We start from the raw sequence: 21,303 nt of genomic DNA, 5'->3' as shown, positions 1-21,303 counted from the left end.
AAAATCCAACTATTTGTGTAAAAGTCATAGAAGTTCAAACTTATCAATTTCCTTCTAATTAACAGCATAAGCCATACAAATAAGATGCTGACGTCATAATTAACGAGAATAATTGAAATTCGAGTGAAATATTAAGATCCCATTCAAGAAGAATCTAATTCTCCCTAGCTCTTTCTAAGGTTTTGTGTAAACCAAATCGATTCAATGTCTGTCTGTCTGTTTGTCTGTCACACGCATTTTTCTCTAAAACGGCTAAACCGATCCGAACGAAATTTGGTGGACAGATGGGAGCTATGAAATTCCACGCATACAGCGAGTGGCATAAATTTAGGTGGAGTTTAAAGGGGGGCTCCCCATACATGCAAAGGGGGGGATTCAAAAATTTTTTCACAGAATATAGTCGTGTAGGGTATCAAATGAAAGGTCTCGATTTGTACTATCCGAAACTGACATTAATTTTGGCATAAATTGGAAAGTGCGTGAGTAAGGAGTCAAAATGAACGCACTTGAAGTGAGACAGGACTCATTTTCCGAAACTACCCAACCTAAAAATCCGAAAAAAATTATATGCTTGCTAAATTTCGTGGAAATCTGGCTATTAACGCCAAAGTTATAGCAGTTCAAACTTATCAATTTCGTGCTAATTAACAACATCCTAAGCCATACAAACAAGATGCTGACGTCATAATTAACGAGACTAATTGAAATTCGAGTGAAATATCAAAATTCCATTCATTCCATTCATTTTGTGTGAAACAAAACCTTATTAGAATCGATTCGATGTCTGTCTGTCTGTCTGTCACAGCCGATTTATTCGGAAACGGCAGAACCGATTGTCACGAAAATTGGTAGGAGTATATGATCTGCCGTTCCCTTTACATGCAGCAACTGACGCCATTTTGTGTTAAGTTTAAGGGGGGCTCCCCATACATGTGAAAGGAGGGTGCAGCATTTTTTTTCATAAAATGTGGCCATGTGGGGTATCAAATGAAAGGTCTCAATTAGTACTTTTCGAAACTGGTTCAATATTTGATATTGCGTGAAACATAGGGGAGTGAGGGCTCAAAATATGACCCCAAAAAGTGTAACAGGTCTCGTTCTCAGAACCTATCAGACCGTAAAATTTGAAAAAAATCTCAGTAGTGCATCTCTACGAAATCTAGGCTTCAAAATATATCCGGTTCCGATATCTCCACAAATAAAGTTAATAATAGTATATTTACACATTTTAGAAATTTACCCGGCACCCCCCTTATGTTCATCCCAGAAGCGCAAAATTCGGCATACGTATAATGAAGAACATAATGCATAATTTAGTCAAGTTTGAAGAAAATCCAACTATTATTAACAAAGTTATAGGGGGTAAAACTTTATAATTTTTTGTGAATTTAGTGCACTCTACAACCTGCATGACGTCATCATCACATATCAATTTGTCAATACCACAACGAAGTAGGTTCGTATGAATTGGGTGGAAAAGAATTATTTTGTTTTAGTTCTTTAATCATTTGTATATGAATATCAATTATTCCAACGAGACATGTGTGTATGTAGGTATATAGTATATGCGCTAATGGACTTTGGGGGTAGTGCCTAACTCAGATAGATATAAGAAGTAAATCGGAAATATGGGTACGATCAATTTCTATACGTGCATATATGTGTACAGTATTCGAAAATAGGCAGTTTGTTTGTTTAGGGTGAGCGTAACATCTACGGCTGTAATATGTACGTATGTCTCGTAGTTTTGTAGCTGTATACGGGTAGAAAAATGTGCGTTGCAATTTCTTAGATAAGATGAACACAAAACTTGTATACCCGAAGCACGAGCTTGTGTTGTTTATATTTGATGTTGGTTAAATTCTTGGAATCTGCTAATAATATTAAACGCAGAGTGTGGAGCGTATCAGGTTGACTATTTTGAACACAGGGCTTTCCATTAAATGATTTATTTAAATCGCTTTCTAGAAAATATAGGGCAATGGAATTTTTAGCTATATTACACGGAGCTGTCGTGCACATCTTTTTCTTTTTCTTCAGCCTTCAGTTCACAAGCGGGGTCGGCTCGTGGTGATCGGTTTCATCATTTTATTTTATCAAATGCCTGATCAGCATGTAATCGTGAGACCTTTAAATCCCCATCCAGCGTATCAAGCCACCATTGTTTTGGCGGGTTCTTTGGTTACTTACCATTGCTTTCGATGTTCTGACCAATACTGGTTATTGAATTCCCGTTAGCGTGAATTACGTGACCACACCATCGAAAACGCCTCTCTTGCAGTTTTTCCACGATCGTTGCAAACCCATATCGATCGCAGATATTCTCATTTCAGACGTAATCAAAACGTGTCACGCCACCAGTGCAATGCAACACCTTCGTCTCCATTACCGCAAGACGCCGTTCATTGTCCTTTATAGTCGGCCAACACTCAGAACTATAGAGAGTGGCAGACGGACGCCATTGCAGTAAATGAGACGTGCGCTGATACGTCGATCACAAAGAACAGCAGTTGGGGAATGCCACTTTATCCAGGCTGCATTAATTTCATAACGCAGTTCTATATTGGCTGATAGCATTGACTCGAGATATTTAAATCGCTGAGTGCTGACAATGGCAGTAACCTGTCCTTCGAGATATTTAGATCGCTCAGTTCTGGCAATGGCAGTAACCTGCCCAGAACTGAGCGATTTTAATATCTCGGGTCAATGCTATAAGCCAATAGAGAACTATGTTATGCTCCTCACATAGAGAAACACAAAACCTCTTATACCTGAAGCGTCAAGCTTCCGGTTTCCTGACTTGTTTTTGTTTACTGAATAACTAAACAATAAATTCATAATTGCTTTAATTACAGCTCTAATTCTCGCTGACGTTGATGAAATGAGATTCTACAGAATCTGTAGGTCAATTTTGTCATTCAACGTCGATTAAATCCCGCTCATGTTGGCTTGTCGGCTTCCGTTCATCTACCTTTCTCTTCATTAGTGCCCACAAGTTTTATATGGCGTTTAAATTCGGGCTGTTCCCGGGCCACCTCAGCTACTTTACTGAGTTTGCGGCCAGAAAGATGTGCATTTCCAAATCAAGAAAGGTCAAATAATTGGAAAACCTTCAATATTTCTTATAAAATAGCTAGAGAAAGGATAAAAATTATCACTTACAATGTGGGACCTGTGACAGGGCGCAGAATCGTCCTGAAAGATGACCTCACTTGAATACTGATATTGCTCTTAAATGAAAGATGTCAGATGCTCCTCCAATATTCGTTTATATGCTGAACCATCGACTTTTCCATCAATTAATGAAAGTCCTTTTACACCATAAAACGAAAAGCAGTCCCAGATCATCCTGCTCACCGGCTGGCCTACCGTGGTCTGGATACACTCCCCATTGAATCGCTAACTTAATCTTCTCCATACGTGGTGGATCCCATCCGACCCAAAAATATTAAATTGGGATTTATCGGAAAATATAACAGTTTGCCACTGTCCAGGTGTCCAATAGCGTTTCTTCCGCGTTCTTCCATTTAAAAAAGGCTTTTTTGGCCGGACATCGTCCATAAAATCCGCCCTCTCTGAGCTTCCGACGAACCATTGATACATCAGTTTCTGCCTCAATGGCATCCTTGAGCTCTTTTTAGTGTCCGATGAACTTTTGAACCGATTCCGCAGGCAGAATCGCTGCATCAGTCTATCTTCAGCTGATGAAGCCTTTCTCGTCATCCCAGCACCCTCTTTTCGAGCAGTAGACCCACTGGCCTGGAATTTTTTTCAAAAGTCAGCTACAGAGGATTAACTGAAGCCCATAACGTTCCCTATTCGTGATGTGCTACATTTTTCATGGAATAAGGAAATTATTTCTTCTTTGTCGAAATCACTCATTTTACGTGTTTTTCCCATTTTTTTTTAATTAATACATTTCAAAAATTTATCACTGCGAGAAACTACGATCTAATGGTGCTAATACTTTCTTCACATTTGTGTTTATATAAAAAAAAACGCTTGTCAATTTAAATTAAAATAACGGACTTACGCGAGAGCAGGGTGCATTTAATTGACCGGATTTTTTGGCCTAGCACTGTATATGCATAAAGATATTGAAGTCCTAACCCACGCTTTATTATGGTTTTCTTTTACATATTTCAAAGTATCGTGATTAGCAGGAATTCACAGGTCCCCGTCAGTGCATCAAATTTTTTAGATCGTCCAGTCACATATATACCATTAGTGAGAGCAGCAGTCATGATGAAAATTGTCTAGATACAGATACAACTCAAAAGATATTATAATTTTAAATTTTCAAATACCTCAAGGCAACAATAAGCCCTGCCAGTGTCGTATGAAAAGAGCTCAGGTTGGTGGAACGCCTTTCTGAATTGACTTCAATTTTGCTATTCCCCGGGAACTTCTGAATCATTCTTCCTCCATCCAGAGTCTTTGATATTCGTTCAATCAGATTATCCACAAAATTCCCGGCTACCTTCAAATGATATAAAGTCACCCCCGAGGGCTGTAAATATTTATTACTTTTTTATTCCTCACCGACACGCCAATATACTGCGAAGGACCCAATCACAATTTTGTACTAATGAAAAATATTCTGAAAGTTCTGGAAGTTTTCTTCCCAGAACTTCCATCTTTCTTGCGTTTTTCATGCGAACAGCGAAGTTTGTTGAATTTTCTTTTCCTTCGTATTCGCACAAATATGCGTCATTCCTTATTTCTGTGCTTTCAAATTGCTCAAAACGCTGTAAGTTGGAATGCGTGTAGCCATCAATCACGGCCTTGTTATGAAGGCTGCCATTCTGTAATATATTTATGGAATAAGTTGTTCTCCTCCGTTCCTGGGACCAGCATGTCACAGTCCTTTCAAAAATGCCAAGATTTCTGGAGTGATCCGCTTTGTCTAATAAGGTCACATTCAATCAAATCATGTTATGTGTAGCGCAGTGTGAAGGAGGAGGGAGCGACACATACTTCTCAGGCCATGTACCTTGAGGCAAGGATTCCCAGGACGACTTTGAAGAAAGGAATTTGCTCAATCGAAGTGGACAAGTTTTAATTGATTTCCAGATTTCCAAATGAATCTGAATAATCCTGAAAAGTAATAAAATGTTGATTTGATTACGGCATAGCTGGTGGAGCTTTTCGGCAAAGTTCTTCAACATAATTAGCTTAATGCATTTATTCAATATTTAATTTCACTATTGTTCCGCTTATGTACTCCGAGAGTTCCGATATATAATCTCCTTCGATTCCCACCACATTTGACTCATTTGCAAAGAATGAAAGTTTCGTAATTAGAAAACTAAAGTCTCACCAAACCTTGCCAATTCAGTACATAAATCCCTTCCAACGGGGGGATTTCCTTTAATATCATTTAAATGAAGGGTTAGGTGGCTACATTATATCCGCCAATGTCTTATCATTCAACCAGGGTGAGGGGTTACTTTTCGTTGAAATTTCTGTTCGAAATTAACTGAATTGAAAGCTTAGCATTTACGGATCGCTAAGCAGGTCTCAATGGAACCCTTTGTTTTAGAATCGAAGGATTCTCGAATCAATCCTACCCCGAATTCAGGACGAATGATTCGGTTATTGCCTCTTAATTCTGAAAATGATTTTAATCACTGAATGATTTTGCTGAATGGATCAGCCATCCAGCAAGTATGCCAGCAGCAGGTGGTGTTTTTCCGGTTGGTCTTGATATCGGGACGAAAAAATAACGAATGGGTTCATTTTATTAGCAAGGGAAAATTATTAATTTCTTGGGGATGGAGGTTTGAAATGAATCTCCGAATTTAATCCTGCGAATCATTGAAGTTGGTTGGAGGAGCCTGAATTTCGGAGTCAGGTACATTCCAAGCAGAAATTATCTTTCTTTATATTTTTGCACCAAATCTGATCATCTTTCTAAACTGAGCTATGCAATTAAAAAAATTATTATAAAAAGGATTACAATTCCTTAAAAGTAATAATTATTTTTTCATATTTTCAGGTAAAAATCGTTTATCGAAAAGCTTTGATTAATCTACAGGTAAGGTTTATAGAAATACACGTATGTGATCCAAAAATGAGGATGGTTCCTGAACTTCAGGTACTTCATAGACCGGGTTCTCAAATTTGTTTGTCTTGTTAGTACACTTGTTTCATGTGTGTTGATATTTGCAATCATTTTGATTGTTTAAGCTATTTTTGAAGCGCTTAAACTTATTTATGTGTAATATATGGGCGGTAATAAATGAGGTACAAAAAGCTAGAATTTGAATTGTCACGCTTTCCACGCTAACATTCTATGCTGCCATAGGAAAGAATGAATTTACACTAGTATAATGAAGACAGAATAATTAACTTCTTGATTCGATCATGTTGTTTCTAATAAAATTGGATGCATTTTCTTGATCGGCCTGTTGCGGGACCTGTCACCAAAAGAGATCAGGTAGGATTTAGCATAGTAGAATAACTCCAACTATACTTTATTTATTTTGTTTTTGTTTTAGTGAGGATAACACAAAGTACGTTGCCTCAGACCCTCCACCTTTACCTGGGCTTGAGACCAGTTTGCTATGTTAATAGTATGGCGGAATTAATTAGAATAGTTAGTTAGGCCTACAATAACTTCGTTGACAATAGTGGGATTCCCATTGCATTTTCCAATATTAGTCCTTATTAGCTAAACCCTGTGTTCTGTATAGGTGAACTTTTGCGAGAACTATGAATTTTGTTCTAGTATTGAAGAAGTAAGGAAATCAAATGATACGCTTAACCTTGCACTTCGTCCCTACATTTTCGAGGATGACGATCAGCCCTGAGTCCGCAATGGAACTGATTTAAAGTGGCTCTTGTCACGAAGCTTGCCACTGTGTCAATCTCAATGAGACTCTGATTGTGGTCTTCAAATCAATCCGTGTTCTTATGTTTTAGCTGCTTTTGAAGTAGACGCTCTGATTTGTTCTATTTTCTGTCGCGAGGCTTCTTCTTCAGATATTTCAGCAGCTCTACTGCCTGGCAGTTGTCATGCATGCCTGCTTAATTTTCCAGTTTCCGATTTTTCGTTTTTGAGGATGAGTTTTCTGACTTTAAATTGGTAGTTTCAGACCTCTCATTGCCCTTTTTTACAGCCAATACTAGTCGAGATCTGTCGTTTTACATTCTATACCCCCAATTTGATCCCAATAGTGTAGTTGACGAGTAGCTGGACAGAAAGACAGATTGACAGACAAAGCCCCTCGCTGAATCATAAATATGACGGCAATCCCAGCAATCACCAAAGACGGAAACAAAACTCCAGACCTGGATGGCTTAACTAATTACGATTTCGCCGTAAAATCTAGACTGGCATGTTCGCTAAGTTATTTGAAGTGTATATGTTCCAGGGGTAACTTCCATATTATGGAAGCATTAAAGGATGTTATCGCTGCCTACGGCTGACAAACCCCCAAGTAAGCCATCCTACTGTAGACATATATTTCCATTGGATTACATTGGATTCCGTAAAACCAGATCAACCATTGGTGCCAGTTGGTTATTTTCTTGGTTGAGAATGCGGTTTACGGAAACGGTAGCAGTAGTAGATATTGTATATTGGTAACCCGGGCGATGAGAACTGCGTTCTATTCAGCCAAGTGAAGTCACACATGGAAGTCGATGGCGGCGATTGGCTTTCCAATTTATCTCATTACTCTTATTGTCATCTATGATTAACCCAAGAAGAAGGGCGGGCAACTCTCACGGCTCTATAATGAGCCCATCGCTACGGAGCATCATAAACAATTATGTAGCCAATCTCCTGTTGTGGTTATACGGCATTTCGACTATACTAATCGATTAGAGAGCACCGAACACTTGCGAAGGAAAAACGCAAGCAGCCTTCTTTGACAAGCTGGGTAAGACAAATCACGCTCGCATGAGAACCGGGAATTATACCATCACTTCCAAACCGGCAAATTAAATACTCTCAAGCTACGCAAGCTGATTGTGACCGTGTTCTAACTTTACTCTCTGATGATGTAGCACTCATCATCTCTTCTTTAACGCAGACAAAGGATAATGAACGGCAAGATCATTGGAAACGCTCAGGAATAGGTCAGTGATCACAGAATTAACGCTATCCAAATACCCTTGTATTTGGATAGGCAGCATGGGAGGTGAATTCAGATTTCCGCCAGTATTTCACGGGGCATGGAAAGGGTCGATTTTATCTCAGCAAATTTAAACTGGGCACCTTACTTGCTTGTCCAGACTGAGATGGAGTCCGGGAGGACTCCAAAGTTCGTGGCCGAGAGGCGAAACTTATGGGGAACTCTAGATGAAGTTCTAGTACCAGAAAATCTGGAGTAGAAAATGTTTGCAAGATCGGAATGCGGTGAATTCCTTGATCGGATCTATCCAACGTAAATTGCGAATAGCAGAAACGACTAGGGAAGCGTTAGTAATGCCGCGTATGGCAAAAAGTAAATCTAGGTAGTTTCAGCTAACTCTGTCTGCTTCTAGTGGATAAAAATCCAGTACATAAAATTTTACAAATGAATGGGAGGGGAGAAGTTGACTTTTGAGGAGCTGCCTGATCTCCAATCACTATGAGTTGCTGGTTTTCTCATCGAATGCGTCCTTTTGCACGTACAAGGAAATTCTCGCCAAATGCTTATGTAAGCAGAGTAGAATTGGAGGAAACGTCCACCTCTACCAAGGCAACTATATGAAAGTTACCAATATAGACGAAGAGACAGCATATAGATATGCGACGCAGGAGCTCGATACCCGTATTCCAGCGCTTTTCAGAGTGTGAAAGAAGCCTCTCGGTCATCCACATCCAGCAACTGCAGTGTTTCAATGATTAACGCGGTAATAGACAACTTGGCGAACGTGGGATCTAAGCTACAAAGGGGTTTAACCCCAATACGTGGCTCCCTAGAATACAAGATGCGTTCAGTAGAGAACAATGGATGATACAAACTAAAATGATACCAACCGCACTGATGCGTAGTTGGTCACACACCCTCAGTATCAAGAACTAGATCAAGAAAAGCTCAAAGATTATGAAACTTCTAATATCTAAGGCGGCAAGAGACGTGATCCAAAGACGCTTTAACCTTCCCGAAATGTCGCAAAGTAGAAATAGAGGTCACTTTGGCTCAAAAACGAACTATTGAACAGAAGGCTGACGTATCTCTTTACCTTATCTTTAATTTTACTTGGAGTTAAAATTATTGGGCTATCTGAATTTATTAAATACAAACACAATTGGTAATGGAGAGGAAAATGTTGCGTTGGACTAGTGGTGTGACACGTTTTGATTACATCCGAAATGAGGATATCGGCGACCTATGTGGGAAGAGAGGTGTCCCCGATGGTAGGGTCACGTAATTCGCGCAAACGAGAATTCACCCGCCAAGATTGGTTTGAGCATCGAAGTCGATGATAAGCGACGAAAACGCCGACCAAAGCAACGGTGGCTTGATATACTGGATGAGAATTTAATACCCTCGCGACTACATCCAGATCAGGCATTCGATAGAACCAAATGGTGACACCGATCACGATGAGACTATTCCGCTTTTCGACGGGACAAAGGCTGAAAAAAAAGAAGAAAGAAACACAATCTTCTTTTTTTTGGTTTAGCCTTTGCCACATTCACACTGTGCACTAAATACTAGCTAATGTGCAGAGAAATCAAAGGTTACGAGAAAAAAGGGAGGGACATCCAGGTAAAAACAAATGCCTAAAAAGAAAAAAACAAGTGTGCCGCCCAATTTGAAGAAAGTTGCTGGAACGTCGATAGATGAGGAAATAGCGCTCAAATCCCCAGCAAACGAAGTGTTAGTAATAGTACGACTTCCACTAAGTAGTATCACGCTCTATGTAATATCGCAAAATTTCATGACTCTAGGATGAACCTAAGGGAGGTTTACAGTCAATTTCCAGAAAATACAGTAACATCTGTTATTAGATTCATTTGAACAAATATCGATATGGTGAATATGTTGAGGTCTAGACACCGTATGCTAGTGTGATTCTTTTTTGGGATTTTTCAGTTTAGTAGTTTCTGAGAACGGGTCCGTCAAAGAAATTATCACCTTCCAGTCCCTTTTTTGCATCAGATGCCGACAACGAGGCTTTGCAAAGTACTAACCGAGGCTCTTCGTTTAGTACCCCACATGACTATATCCGAAGAAGAAGAAAAATTGCACAAGGTTAAGGTTTATTAACCTTATTAACCTTAACCTTGTACAATTTTTCACAAGGATGGATAAAATGGGCGATCTACCACCAAGTCATTATCATTTCAGGGAAGGCTCGATTTCAATCTTAAAGGCTTGACGGGAATGCTGCGATGAATGTTCAAATGCATAAAATGTTTATCCAGTGCAATGACTTAAACCTTAAAACATAAAGTAGAAATTTGCAGGATTCGCGGCATTCGAAATTTATTTCGAATGTCGCGAATACCAGCGGACAGATGACGTCACTGGCGCTCCACTCAGTTCAGACCTCGCTACAAGAGTGAAGAACAGAGTAGGTGACGAGAAACGTCAGATAAAAAAATAGTAATAATAAAAAAAAGACAGTTGGCAGTCATTGTGAAAAGAACGAGTTTTGTGCAGAAAGAAAATAGTTACAGACGGAAATCAGTTTAATTTCTAATATCTTGGAACTATAATAGGAGTACTTTTTTTGAAATTGTGTATTGAACTTTGTTAAATACGAGAACTTTGTTAAATACGAAAAACATGTCAAAAGGAAAAGAATAAAAGCTCCTAAAGACCAGCCTTAGAAAAGTATATACTCTTAAAGAACAGATCTCTTTGAAGAGATATTTGAATTTACCTGTTGTCCAATACTGACGATGTGGCAAAAAAAGTCACAATGCGTGGGAATGTAAGGGGGATCCCAAGTACAGTATAAAGGAGGTGCTCAAGGTCTCCAGGTATACTTCCTAAGTTCGAAAATTCGTTAACAGATGTGGGAAAAAGAGGTTAATTCAAATCAACGTCAATCACTCAAATCCTGCTCTAGCAGACCCCCTATGAATCGATGATGTAAGTGACAGTGTGCCTAGTGCGACTGTGACGGGGGGGAAGGACTGGGCAGCTATACTTTCTAAAGTAAAACGCCTAACTGCTGATGGAACACTGAGGTGTCTGATCTTCTATCGACGTGTCATCGAATGACTCAGAATGCAGTTTGCAGGACTGATCAGATGCAAAAGAGTTGTTATGGAGTTGTTTCAGGCATACTTGGCTGATAGAATCTTTACTAAGATAATGCAATGCCAGGAGGTAAAATTACTGACTATATCTAATAAATCTAATATTGAACCATCCTCGTACAGTCCTATTTGCTTCCTGGACAATATGGGGCAAAGCTGGAACGAAAAATCTATAGCAGATTGTTCCCATTGTAGAGAGTCTGACGGACTTACCATACTAACAATTCGGCTTCAGTATAGCTAGATTAACCATTAACATATTCAAACTGGTTACTTGCTTGACTGAAAGTGCAATTCACTCTGCAGTGATTACCTTTGATTTTAAAACCTAATAAATAGGTTTCTGATGATGATTGGTGCTTCCAGTTACTTGTCCGCCCTTGCAGATTTAACAGAAGGAAAGCGTTGGCTCGACAGAAGTCTGGGATACTAAATACGAATCACCTCAGTCTCCCAACCTTGCTCCCGAATAGGCCCTATGTGCAGTTAATTTAATCTGTTTGGGGAAATCGCTAAGATGTGATTGCTCCTTTGCCTCATTCTCACCCCACCCTATAAGTTTTCTGCCCCACCCTAAGTAACATATCGTAAAAGTTTGGTAATACTTTTGAGTGTGTTTGGTTTACTTTTGAGGAAGAGATGTGGACTGCACTAAGGAAGCTTATGCCTATCCTCTATGCTTTTATCCCCTGGCCTTCATTTGGGTTGTGTTTGGAAATTTAGTTATTGCAAGGGCCCTCCCTTAAGTCTCTAGGCCCATGCCCTTTCAGTTGAAGATATCCAATATTCAATACTACACATTCGGTTAGTATTCTGTTATATGAGGATATAGAGATAGGGGGTATTAAATTGGGAACAGAGGGCTATAGAAAGGGGTATACGTAGCCGCTCCAAATATTTACTTTTTTCTCACTTCGGGTGTCATACCATACATACGAATAGACATTTTCGCCTTTCCTTTGCAATGCATCAATGAGACATATTTTTTTTTCAATACCGGAGGACGTTGATTATAAGTGGATATCCGTTCTGGGCAGCTTCCTAACTTGACACAAAGAAGGCTAGATTGTGTGTGGATTTCCTCATACGATTTCCTTCACCTTCTTTCTTTGTAGGAAAGAACGAAGGGATGGATATGCAACATTTGGTTGAGTAGCGAAGGTGGGAGCATGTTGAACTTATTGCATTGCAATTCCAACGTGTTTTTGTGTTTTTTTTTTATTTTGCACCGTCACTTGACAACGAGGAGTAACTCTTTTAATGCTTTCTTTCTTTATAATATAACTTTGATCCTAAAATTCTCAGAATTCATCGAAAACAATATTGTCGTTCAAAATAAGTCGTTCACCGAGTGAAATCGGTGGTTTTCCGGTCTCTGCATTAGCAGGGTAGGGGGGCAACCGTGGTTATTGCCGAAAACTGAAGCTAACGTTTATTTCGAGCCATCTACGATTAGTAATTGACAATTTTCTAACAAAGCTAACCCATCAAAAGCAGTAAAGAAAGGTTGGTCAATAATGGCTAAGTCTTCATTTGAGAATGAATTTATCGAAGCTGAGGGTGAGATCACATAACTTGTATTCCTCTGGTTACAATAACGAGAGTCATTAGGAAGCAACTTCTCTTAACTGTGAGTTAGGTAGTTGCATGACCTTAAATGTTGCGGCTAAACTTTGTCGATGTCAGCATGAATGAGTAGCTGGGACATAAATTCAGGCAGTAGAGAGAAACGATGAGAACGGTTGACATTTTAGCAAATAGTTTCTCAAGCTCGCAAATCAAGAGCAAGAAACTGTCGACAGTAACCACAGAGCTATTACATGGTAAATCCAGCTATTACATGGATTTAATAGCATAGAAGTAGGGAATGCACAATTTATAGCTCCTGCATCACACATGTGAATAAACCGCTGCTATACAAATCAGGCACTTATGTATATGCTTCATGCAGGAATTACTGGTAGAGAAATTAACGACATCAACCTCTGGGATGCTGGTTTACTGTAAGCGCCAAATGATGTGCACACTATCTTAATTAACGGGACATCACACGACATCAAAAAGATTAAAATTACCACAAAAAGTGAACAGGGAAATGGGGAAATTCTTTAGTCTTCAGCTTATTTCCCTCTATGATACGAAAGAAGTCTCTGGTAGGAGGCAGCTAAAACAGTTATAAACAAGTCGGAAAACCTCAAGCTGAACGCTTCAGGTAGAAAGGTTTTGTGTATTCCTTTTATAAAAATAATCCCCTCTTCCCCTAGAACGTAATTTATATATATATATATCATGTAATTTATATGCATCATGTAGCTTACTGTATGCGTTGGCGTTCACAGTTCACACCTTTCCACAAAATTTAGTGTCAATAGGTGTAACCGTTTCTGAGAAAAATGCATGTCACAAACAGATAGACAGTAATCTGATTTCAATGAGGTTTTGTTTTACACAAAGTCTTAAAAAGAGCATAAACTTACGTTTTTAGGGTTTTGTGTGAAACAAGCCGACGAACCAGACATACCACGTGCAGGGTAGAGTTGACAAAGGTTAGGAGAAAAGTGTTTACACAACTATCTTTGGGCAGAATTATATCCAACTGTGGAAAAGCGTCTAATAAGCTACTCAAGGGCATTGAAGTCACCAGCACGCACCCTTGGATTATGACCCCTTGGGTCGAGAACAAGACTGTCAAGCATTTCCTCGAAATCGGGCAGTGTCAGACTTGGTGGGACGTCAACAGAGTCCTCCAAATATCTCCCTTCTACTTTGTTACGTGTTCTCCCAAACGTTGCACTTCCAAGAGATTCTACACTGCTTCAACTATGGTATTCGTGGAGGAGGTTGCATCCAGTTTTCTGATCAGCTGGTTGGTATATTGGGCTTAAGGGCTCTGCACGGCCTTGAAGATTTTTTTTCACTTTCCAGGTCATCACAGTACTTGCTAAAGGAGTTTCGCTTTGAATGTTCTACGAACCTTCTATATTCACGTTAAAAGTTCTTGTTGAAGTTATCGGTTCCACCAGAGAACCGTCACTTTTTAAGTGAAGATTGTTATATTATTTATAATATATATATGGCTTGCATCACAATTTATTGAAAGCTCAAGGCCACTTGACTCTGAATACGATACCAGATTCCTAGTTCTAACTGAAATGGTTACTCACTCGCATGGAGCTTCACCTTCCTTCGCAGTACCTTCCGCTGTCGCTGTCTGGAAGCCTTTCGAAGTCGGGTTTCTCTCATTAAGGGAGTTGCTGTACTTTTCTTTTTGGCTGAATGTGCAGTTGGCACTAAGTTCGGGTTTTGCACTGAAGTAGCATGATCATGAATTTGGCAAAGCCTCTAAAATTATGTCTCAGCTGCGACTTGATTGGTCAAAATCGCGGGTGGATTCGAAGTCTGTGACGCTTTAGCACTTCGGGAAAGAAATTCCGTAGCATGTGTTGGACACTCTCAGTATATTAGGCTTCGACATCACAACCAGGTGTGACCAAGGGGAGCGAGTTATGGTACGGTTAAACTTTGTTGATGACAGCACGAACGATTGGCTGAGATAGTACCCGGTCGTCCATCAACCATATTTTGGAGGGCGCATCATTAGCCCAGAAGGGGTTACCGACGTGCTGTCGTGCAATATGAACTTTCTCACGCTTTCAGATGAGGAGCGAAATAGTATTCAAAACAATTTTCACTCCATAGCTTGAATGCCATTAAGTAGCAGACCAGGAGAAAGGGCTGAAATAAGAGGGTTTTCCTGATTATTAGAAGGTTCGGGAATAAACGAATGTTCAATTTTGGGGTCCCTAATTTAAATTTACAACATTGTAAAACTACCATTATACCAATCAATTACTGCAACTAACGAAATAAATGGAAAATAAGGTAATTCTATGGTGTTCTACTTTTTTCCTCTGAGATGAGGCAGAAGTTATTGGCAGAACATTCGAAAGAGCTTTCTAGTATATCAAAATTGAGGACATGAGCACAAGACCAGACTGCGGTGTTAACGTTTCTAGTCGAGGATTCAGACTATTTGAATTCTTAGTAGGAAGAAAATTGAAGTTCCCTAACTTGAGCCAATGCGCTCGCAATAGCTCTTTTTTGCAATCCATGGAATCCATGGAAAGGAAATCTATAAACACAGTTCTCCATGAGATTGTAGCAAAAATTAACATTGAATGTGATATCCGCACCTCACAAGACACTTAAATGGTGTTCCGAAGGCTTGATTTTGCCCATATGAGAATGGTTTCAAGCATTATGTATCCGTTATAGCCCAAGTATTTTTCATAGGTTTGCAAACATACCCGAAAATTTCATTCGTCAATGAAAATTATGCCTTGACCTACTGTAACTTCACTAAACATGATCTGAATTACAACAAATTTTTCACATTCATTACACAAATATCCTGAGAAAATGTTTTTCTACCCGCTATTCAGGTAATTATCGCCATCAATTTCGAGTATTTATATTCTTTTATCGAAAAAACTAAGCTACTTTCACATTATATATATATATATATATCTCATATCTCCGAATTCAAATCGTACATGAAAGAATCATTCAGACTTTCTTTCGTTGGGATAGACTCACAAAAGCGCCGCATAGTAAAATAGAATCACAATAAAAGCACCATAACGACGTGGCTGATGGTGAACACTATCCTAGCCTTCCCGTGCTGTTTACTGTGTCCTCCCTCTTTTATGTCACTATCAAGTTTACAACTACTTCCTTCCACAAAGTAAACTCGGCTGCAGGAAAATATTATATTTTACAATCCTTTTAACCTACTTACTATTTTCCTCGTCGAAGATACACACGTTTTCCTATCAGAATTTTATCTTTGCTTCTTTATCCGTGTCTATATTTACTGGTCGGAGTTCATATACCAGAATTTTATGGATGGAAGATAAACTCGATTCAATGGAGAAAAAGTTTCAGCGTCGATATTCGAGTTGTTGTCATCGCCATCGATGTGATGGTTTTCTCTGTTTCTGCAAAGATATTATTGACATTCTTCATTGACTTTAGATATTGTGGAAACTTTTCACAATTACTCTCTATGAAAGCCTGCGATGGAAAGTTGATTTTGGAGACAGATTGGTTCAGATCAATTCCATTTTTCATTCAGCTTCTTATTAAAGTTTTGAATTACTATACAGCGGGATATAAAGTTTTAAGTTTTAGACATTGTCTGCGGTTGGGGGAAATCTTTGTGGCGAAGCATTCGAGAATTAGGGCAGAAGAGGCGCCACTCTGTTTCTCTTCATCCGAATAAAATAGTTTTTTTTGTTTCCAACAAAGAATGCCTACCACTTTCTTGCTCATGAAATGCCGCCCAACGTGGGGCTCGAACCCAGAAACCTAAGAGTAGGTCTCGTACACTAATACTCTATTGCTATCTTCCCACGCAATATCTGAAGACCCGCAGGATGCGTTTTAATGTATGTGAAAATGTGTGGCCATATCCCCGATTGTTACACATACTTCAAAACATCACGTGGCGCCTCTTAGCTGCAGAGACAAATTACTGACAGTTAGAAGGCAATCCAAATCTCTAGATCCTACAAGGACAGACTGTTATCCCACAGGACTATTCGGTCTATAACACAAGTTGCAGGCGTCACAATTTGTTTGCATCTCTATGTATAGTCGAATGCCATCAGCGCTTTATGTAAATATTCAGACCTTCGTTTACGTTTCACTACTGGCGCAATAATGCGAAGGCCCCAGATTTCAATATGAGCCTTTTTGTGTCCGGGCTGCCATCCATCTGCGAGAATATTTTCTATTTTCTATTGATGAGCATAGGATTCCCGTCAAAAATGCGTTTGTCTCTGGTGCGACAAGGTTCTTGGCCACATAAAACAAAGACGTTACAAAACCTCGTTGACTGGGAAAACGAGGAGGCTAATCGATTAACCTGAGGATTCTGTTATTGGCTGCTATGAGCACAACGTGTTGCAGCTTAGTTATGACGATAAAGTACGAGAAGTTGGGTGGAGTGTGGTGAGGTGAGCAGAGGCAACTGCAGCTAGCAAAGTATTCGCCACCATATCACGATTGAGTGAGAACCATAACGGAAGGCTTCTCATCCACAATGATGAGCAGCTGAAGAAATGAAGATAAGCTGCAGTAACGGACGGAATCCCTGCAAAACTCTTCCGTGCAGCTTCCGCTGTCTCTGAAGAGTTATTACTTAAACCGATCACATTAGCACTCTTAGTTTCATTACAGAGCAGTGTGTGGAATTTACATCACCACTCTGCCTGCCCTTAATCGGCTTCGAGAAAGCTTTCGATACCATCAGAAGGGTGCTCATCTGGAATGTTTTACGCAGCAGGAGTATTCCGGACGAACTAACAGCTATAATCAAAGCAACATATGATGCAACAAAATGGAATATGCTGCATCGAAGTAGAATTTCTCTCATGCGGCCTTGGCTGGAGGACGCGGAAAGGTTCAGTGGAGGATGTCATCTTTACTCAAACACCTTGACCATTGCGATGATATCTGTTTGCTCTCTCACTATGGACCTTGGTTGGTTCTGAGACAGGAGAGTTGAACTGAAGAAGAAGAAGACTGACAAGCCTTCGTATTTTCCTGTTTGCATTAATCGGCAAACCATTGCAGGTGTTGAGCATTTATATATGTTGTTTTTGCCAAGCGACGCCGAACTTCATGTCGCTCGACATATTAATTAATTAAATCGGCCTTCGCTCTTTTGTCCAAAATTTAGAAGAACAATTATCTCAACATAAACGACAAGTTGGTGCTGTTTTGCTCTCTTGTTTTCTCTGTATACAGTAGATATGCACGGACGTGTTGATTCGATGGTGGAAGTGGCAGGGAAAATGCCACACATTAGTGGCGAGTGACAACTGCTTTCCGGGTTATCCAATTCAATGGAACCCAGTATCCCAGGATAGATGAGTGGCTCACTCTAGAACTACGTTAATTAGAACAATGATGGAGGATAAGAAGCTAGTCACTAGTCACAGCGATGGCCCGTAGATGTGATCCAGACGCTATGCCTTATATACAGGCCTATGGTAAAGATAGGGCATCAGTGCTCAGGAGAACGTGCCTACAAACTTCGAGTTCCCTAGGAGTGTGGACCGCCGACTACGTGGGACGAGATGGTACAGGTGACTTTAATTTGGGAACGACTTCTCGTAGTAGACGCAACAATCCGGTCTTTCCAAGACCGTCTCTCTTATCGAAGACCAGGTGGTCGGGAAGATGCAGCTTCTCGCCACACGCCAGTTCAGCAGGTCAGAAAATTCCTCCGCAACGGGTTTACGGAGGCTAAGCAGAACGAACGGCAAGACAGGATCGCTTCGTCGCGCGCCATAATGGCTGCCTTTAGTGTCCGATGCCAACGTTCTAGCATCCCATTGGAATGTGGGTGGTATGCTGTGACGATTACAGCGGGAATACCAAAGAGCGGAATCCACTCTCTCGAGAGGCCTGCAGCACATGACTGTGATGTTGATTGACGTCCTTCAAAATATTGCCTCTGGGCAAACCGGTCAATAATCGTAACGCAACAAGGGTCGATATATTAATGTTGAAGTGTATAGTGTGAAAGCGCCTTGTCGATTTAGGAAAAACACCAACTTCTTTCCTGGCATGCTTAGTGACTTTACATGTTTGGCATGCGATGCACTCCATGGTCCAAGAATTCACGTCTTTGTCCATGGACGGGCAAAACTATTTGCTGCAGCCTAGCCGGTTTGTTGCTTAAATGTCAGGGTGCGCAAGATCATGCACCGAGCGAAATACTTCCTTACGACAACTTGTATTTGCAGGTCCTGAACAACTACAACATCCTTCTGAGTCACAGCGTTTGCCGAAAAATCGACTGCGGCTAGGATGTTGATCTCGGAGATCCGAAACAAAGCGTCAGCGGCTAAGTTGTCTTTACCGGCCACATGTTGAGCGGGGAAGTTTGTCGGGCTTTTTCCCGTTCTATTACAGAGCATGACTTAATTCCGGGAACCAGGCTATGAATGCGTCATGGAGTCGATGACTGCACTCTGGGGGTTATAAATTTGCAATGCGACAGTAGACCTGGACGAAAAACTCATTGAATTGAATTGTCCAAATCATACAGCACCTAGGTCTTCCATTTCTGGTAGTTGACGCCGTCCCCCCTAAAATGTACAAGTGCGAAAAACCACTCTGACGTTGGAGCGATTCTTAACCATGTTGATTACTGCCTTCTTGTGTTTCCTTCCCCAGCCATGACTGCAACAAAGTGCCAATGTCACAGTACGCCATAGCTATCCCAAAAGTAAAGAAATTTCTGGAGGGAGCCGTTGAAATACACTGCACCCCAGATTACAAATTGTTTATGAAGACTTATTTGCTCAGAAAACAGAAAAGGTGTTGAGGACGACCCATGTCATGACATATCAACTCAAGCATCTCCACTACCCCGCCTATTGAGACCCTTAATAAGGATAATTACGACATGGAAAAATTCCGAAGCTATCACAAACGGCAGTTGAAAATACATCAGTCCAGAAACTTCAAATGTCCATCTAATTCTCTGTCGGAAAGCGGATGGCCATTTTGTAATCATAGAAATCATCCCCTTTCTTGTCTTTTTGAGTTTTGTCGCCCCGAAATACCTGTTGGCTAATTGTAGGTCCTACCAAAGTAAATATAAATGAATAATCTTGGCTCTATTCGGCTCGATTTACCTTTTAAAGCAATTTTCGGCGTCCCTAGGTATTATTACTTCCTAGGTAGAAGGTAGAAGTATGCACTTGCAGTTAACAACGATTTCAAAGGCTGCCTGGACTTGGGTTTGCAAGTTGCATCTGAAGGAAAGAAACTCATAATGTGCAGATGCTTCAGTGACCGGCTGGAAGCCCTCATTTTGATTTTCTAAATCTAGGATAACCAATTAGTGTGCAGTGCAGATCCTTGTTTTTCGAATGGTACATGCATGGAGCCATACTTGACCCAGCAGACTATTCAGTTAGCGGCGGTTTTCACACAAGACTACACTTTCATATGTCTAGAAATATGAAAGTTAATCAAATTAATTTCCTCTTTCTTTCTACTGACAGCAAAGCTCGTAAAGTTGCACGACTGCCCTTACTGCCTTTATATATCTCTGGTATAGTATTTGGTATTGGATCAATAAGGCGAGCTAGGACTTTCTACAATGAGAGGTCCTCAAGACCAAGAGCCTGTATCTGGCTATTGCTGACGAACAGACTAATACAAAAACGGAATCGTACGAAAACAGATTAGACAATTTTTTTTGTTTGGGAATTGAGATTGAACACAGTTTAATGGACTTCTTCGCAACAAACTGCAGTTGGCTAGGCGGCAATAGAAGATTAATTGGAAACTGTGTACACTTGTTGAGTGCTTTGAAAAGGCTTATTCTGGGCAAGCGTGGTAAAATATGTAACCGAAAGCTGCAAAAAATCCGGGAACCAACCAAACGACTAGCGAAAGAAAGGAGGGGAGGGGGCAGTGGTTACCATTACAAAAAAAACAGATCTGCTTTTCTGTCCTTTGAGCACTTCCAAGCACCTATCATCGAGGGGGCATCCATCCAAAGACGCTTGCGAGGGGTAGAAAGCACATTCTAAGGAATATTTTATTAGCATGTCTTGCTCTAGGCTACGAGACTACTACTTGGCGGAAAGTTAAGGTAGTCTTCATACCAAAGCCCGGGAAAGATGCCTATTCAAACCCGAAGAACTTCAGAGAAACTAGCTTAAAATCATTATTGCTGAAATGTTTAGAAAGACTGCTTGAGCATCAGATTCTAAGGTCGCACCCACTAAATCTGAACCAACAAGCATTCTAAGTGGAAGAACGTGGAATGTGGAGTCTGCTCTTGATTCTTTGGTTTCAAATATAGAGGACGCTCTGTGGTCTAAATATTATTGTAGCAATGAAGGCAATGCCAACTGCGACACTCGAAGCTATCATAAATCTTCCTCCATTCGTTTGTAGGTTCAACGGCAAGCAGTTAGCGATTTATTTAAACTTGATACCATTGACGTGTGGACCGATGGCTAACTATACGGTGGCTCTGATGTCTGCCGATCATATGGTTTGAT

The 21,303-nt window shown here is 40.3% G+C and overlaps 1 long non-coding RNA gene across 1 annotated transcript; it reads right to left on the bottom strand.

Annotated features, from left to right (window-relative positions):
• Window positions 1–4,064: 4,064 nt before the first annotated feature.
• Window positions 4,065–4,645, bottom strand: LOC119646450. The gene is made up of 3 exons (XR_005248741.1): window positions 4,543–4,645; window positions 4,308–4,480; window positions 4,065–4,256 (listed from the first exon to the last, which is right to left on the bottom strand). It is a non-coding gene; the product is annotated as an uncharacterized LOC119646450 (long non-coding RNA).
• Window positions 4,646–21,303: the final 16,658 nt, after the last annotated feature.

Source organism: Hermetia illucens, chromosome 1 (assembly GCF_905115235.1).
Source record: "Hermetia illucens chromosome 1, iHerIll2.2.curated.20191125, whole genome shotgun sequence".
Classification (NCBI taxonomy): domain Eukaryota; kingdom Metazoa; phylum Arthropoda; class Insecta; order Diptera; family Stratiomyidae; genus Hermetia; species Hermetia illucens.
Note: the sequence above shows the minus strand (reverse complement) of the source record. Positions and strands in the feature narration are given on the sequence as shown.